Here is a 4881-nt window from a genome sequence, read left to right as displayed (position 1 = left end):
CCATGTACGCCGGCCCGAGGAGACGTACTGGAGGCCAGATACGTTGGGCCGGCTTCATGGCATCCGGCTCGATGCCCAACCTAGCCCTCCCAGTGCGGCAAGGTGGAATAGCCCGCACTGGGCTAAGCACGCGTACTGGGGACACCGTGCGCTTCACCGCATAACACGGTGTCTGACCAGTACGACGCCCTCTTACTCCACGGCAAGCCCGGGGAGTTGGCTCAGGTATCCAACGGACCGTGAAGGAGGACACGTGCTCTTGAGCACCGAGCCTCCCCAACCTTACCAGGTTGAATGGACCCCGTAGCCCTGCCAGTGCGGCGAGGTGGAATAGCCCGCACTGGGCTATGCAGGCGAACCGGGGACACCACCTGTAAGGCTGGTGCCATGTACGCCGGCCCGAGGAGACGTACTGGAGGCCAGATACGTTGGGCCGGCTTCATGGCATCCGGCTCGATGCCCAACCTAGCCCTCCCAGTGCGGCAAGGTGGAATAGCCCGCACTGGGCTAAGCACGCGTACTGGGGACACCGTGCGCTTCACCGCATAACACGGTGTCTGACCAGTACGACGCCCTCTTACTCCACGGCAAGCCCGGGGAGTTGGCTCAGGTATCCAACCCGGCTTCGCCACACTCCCCTTTAGCCCCCCCCAAGAAATTCTTGGGTGAGCCTCTCGGGCTTCCAGCCTCTCATACGTGCTGCCTCCTCAATCCACCGCTCCTGGGCTGTGGCTGCCTTCTTCACCTCCCGAGAGCGGCGATTCTCTCCAACCCTTCCCCAGGGTCCTTTTCCGTCCATGATCTCCCAAGACCATTCCTCCTGTGTCCAGTGCCTTAGTTCTTTTTCTCTCTCCTCAATCCGCTTGGTACTGTTGTGGTGGGTGTTTCTGTAACGGCAGTCAATGTTGTTCTCCCCCTTAGACGAGAAGGAGCATGGATAGGACCAAGATGCGGATTGAGGGAAATAAGCCATCTTTTAATGAAAAAACAGCAAACAAGACACTACAAACTACAAAACAACAAACGTGACTAACCTTCAACTGTCCTGTGAGGACACAGGAACAAACACCCACAAAACACCAGTGAAACCCTGGCTGCCTTTGTATGACTCTCAATTAGAGACAAACAATACACACCTGTCTCTAATTGAGAATCATACCAGGCCGAACACAAAACCCCACATAGAAATACAAACATAGACAAACCCACCCAACTCACGCCCTGACCAACTAAAATGAATACAAAACAAAGGAAAACAGGTCAGGAACGTGACACCGTCTGTCTCATTCTTCTGACACCTCTCCTCTTTCACATGCATAGTCACGGACACAGGCCCTCCAATCAATCAATCAATCAATTTTATTTTATATAGCCCTTCGTACATCAGATAATATCTCGAAGTGCTGTACAGAAACCCAGCCTAAAACCCCAAACAGCTAGAATGCAGGTGTAGAAGCACGGTGGCTAGGAAAAACTCCCTAGAAAGGCCAAAACCTAGGAAGAAACCTAGAGAGGAACCAGGCTATGAGGGGTGGCCAGTCCTCTTCTGGCTGTGCCGGGTGGAGATTATAACAGAACTATGCCAAGATGTTCAAAAATGTTCATAAGTGACAAGCATGGTCAAATAATAATGAATAATTTTCAGTTGGCTTTTCATAGCTGATCATTAAGAGTTGAAAAACAACAGGTCTGGGACAGGTGGCGGTTCCATAACCGCAGGCAGAACAGCTGAAACTGGAATAGCAGCAAGGCCAGGCGGACTGGGGACAGCAAGGAGTCACCACGGGCGGCAGTCCCGACGCATGGTCCTAGGGCCCAGGTCCTCCGAGAGAAAGAAAGAGAGAAGGAGAAAATTAGAGAGAGCCAAGATTTTCAAAATGTTCATAAATGACAAGCATGGTCAAATAATAATCAGGAATAAATCTCAGTTGGCTTTTCATAGCCGATCATTAAGAGTTGAAAACAGCAGGTCTGGGACAGGTAGGGGTTCCATAACCGCAGGCAGAAGAGTTGAAACTGGAATAGCAGCAAGGCCAGGCGGACTGAGGGCAGCAAGGAGTCACCACGGCCGGTAGTCCCGACGTATGGTCCTAGGGCTCAGGTCCTCCGAGAGAAAGAAAGAGAGAAGGAGAAAATTAGAGAGAGCCAAGATTTTCAAAATGTTCATAAATGACAAGCATGGTCAAATAATAATCAGGAATAAATCTCAGTTGGCTTTTCATAGCCGATCATTAAGAGTTGAAAACAGCAGGTCTGGGACAGGTAGGGGTTCCATAACCGCAGGCAAAAGAGTTGAAACTGGAATAGCAGCAAGGCCGGGCGGACTGGGGACAGCAAGGTGTCAGCATGCCCGGTAGTCCTGACGTATGGTCCTAGGCCTCAGGTTCTCAGAGAGAAAGAGAGAACGAGAGAATTAGAGAGAGCATACTTAAATTCACACAGGACACTGGATAAGACAGGAGAAGTACTCCAGGTATAACCAACTGACCCTAGCCCCCCGACACATAAACTACTGCAGCATAAATACTGGAGGCTGAGACAGGAGCGGTCAGGAGACACTGTGGCCCCATCCGAAGAAACCCCCGGACAGGGCCAAACAGGCACTAATGATTGTCTCTATGGCTGAGGCAGCGCCAGGCCACTCACTGTATGAATGTACTACTGGCCAGGCATCTGCCAAGCCCAAGCCAGGGGACAGCGCTATCAGGAGGGAGGGGGAGTAAGACAGGCTCGTTAATTAACCCTAAGTGGATGTCAGGGGTCCGTGTCACTCCCCGGGCGAGAGGGGAGAGGGTATATAAGAGGTCTGGGTGCTACTGAAGATACAGAACTTCAACATTCACCTGGGAGTCACTCCGAAATGAAGAAACATATTCGACTTGTACTCTATTCCTCTTCTCCCAGTAGAGATGTGTCACGACCCCGGGCGGCGCTCAGCGGTCGTCGTTACCGGTCTACTAGCTGCCACCGATCCCCTTTTCTGTTTGTTATGTCTTATTGGTTGCACCTGTTTCTTGTTTGAGTTTTGTTTCAGGGCTATTTAAGCCTGTTAGGCCCATCTGCTTTTGTGCGCGGCTTGTTCTCTGTTTGTCTAGGTTGGTTGCATGTTATGTTCACTGACTGTTTGGTGTCCAGTTTTGGGTTGGACATATTTATTTTTCGCCTGTCGTTTTTGCCGTTAGTTTGGATACCGTAATAAAGTTTGGTTTTCCTCATTATTCCTCTGCTCTCTGCGCCTGACTCCGCACCCACCACTCCTAGCTGTGTGACAAGATGACTGGAGCCGCTGTGTCCTTGTGTTGATTCTTCCTCATGTCTTTCTGTTCAGCCTGCTACATCTCCAACTGTCCCATCGGGGGCAAGAGGTCCGTCATGGACTCTCCACCACGCAAGGTGAGTGGCTAGATCTAGAATCTAGATCTACACTATTTAAATCTTATGTGTATTGTAAATAGCAGGTATGATTTGTCTTATGTATCAAGAGGAGTGGGAACTGAAAGTGAGGCTCTGTAGAAGCACTGAATTCTGAAGAAACTGAAATCTGAGAGTTGACAATGAACCTTTACCTTCCCTGTGAAAAAAGGGAGTAAGAATGTTGATAAGAATCTATGTTTTTGAATGATGGTACAACTTAATACCCGATTGTCCCTTCTCTTCTCCTGCGGTGCATGTTGTGTGGGCCAGGGGAGCAGGGCCGCTGCTTCGGCCCCAGTATCTGCTGTGGGGAAGGGCTGGGCTGCTGGATGGGCTCCCCAGAGACGGCACGCTGCATGGAGGAGAACTACCTGCCCACCCCCTGTCAGGCAGGAGGGAGACCCTGTGGATCTGAAGCAGGATGCTGCGCCGCACCAAGCATCTGTTGGGACTCAGGGAAAGAAACTTCAAGGTCATGTTTCTGGGATGATCTCTATGGTTATTCCACTGGTTCTAATAGAGCGGTGGATAAAATGCTTTGCTTTCTGTATCTCAGAGGGCTGCAGTGCGGACCAATACTGTCTGGCAGAAGAGGAAGGCGACAATAAAATCAGCCAATCAGAGGGCAGCGATGACGTCCTCATCAGGCTCCTTCGCTTGGCTGGCCACACCCCTCCTCATCGAGTCCACCAATGTGATGCCAGGGTTCCATGGGGGACACTTGAGAGATTTGTTGTTAGGATTTGTAGTTCAAAGTAACCTAGTTGTAGTTCATCGATCAATTCATCTATTTCACCTACCCACCCATTTACTGGCATTCTTCTTCAGTTTATTTGCAACCTCACTGGATTGGACCCTGAGCACTCCTCTGTAGATTGCCTTTGTATTGCATACTAATATAGTTTATGTACTGTATGTATAGGAATAGCTATGATTAATCTTACAAGTGTAAAGAGTCCACATGTGTATTTTAATAAAGCGTGAGAGTGTGCATGGTTTAGGCCTTTTTCTCTATCAGCTAAACAATTACCAGTTTAACATCTCCATCTGAAACATGAAATGAGTGGCTAAGTGCTCTGCATCATGTAGTTCTCATATTTACTGTAACATTAGGCTCAGTATTTAGGCCAGCACAAAGTTTTGTTATGTCACAATGGACCATGAAAAATCTGTTCTATGGACTTTACTCTCCTTCACTATCACAGCTGTCCTTATATAATAATAATAATAATAATATCACACAAACCTTTGAGCGGATATCCTGTAGGTCATTTAGAACCATAAACAGGAACTGGAATTGCTGAATTTGATATCCAAAATAGGTTGTAACTGGGATAGTGACCTTAGGTTTCAAATGAAAAACCCAGATAAAACTTTTTGCATTACTACTACCAAGGTTAATATAGTAAACGAAAACTATTTAGTAAACTGAATAAAAATAATGAACCCATTTGAAAAATTATATTG

At 48.5% G+C, this 4881-nt stretch overlaps 1 pseudogene; it reads left to right on the top strand.

The window, feature by feature from the left end:
- Positions 1-3088: 3088 nt before the first annotated feature.
- LOC129826720 (isotocin-neurophysin IT 2-like) lies at positions 3089-4355 on the top strand (annotated as a pseudogene).
- The last annotated feature ends 526 nt before the right edge of the window (positions 4356-4881 follow it).

This window comes from Salvelinus fontinalis, chromosome 28 (genome assembly GCF_029448725.1).
Source record: "Salvelinus fontinalis isolate EN_2023a chromosome 28, ASM2944872v1, whole genome shotgun sequence".
In the NCBI taxonomy this organism is placed as follows: domain Eukaryota; kingdom Metazoa; phylum Chordata; class Actinopteri; order Salmoniformes; family Salmonidae; genus Salvelinus; species Salvelinus fontinalis.
The sequence above is the reverse complement of the archived record's forward strand: the minus strand, read 5'-3'. Positions and strand labels throughout refer to the sequence as shown.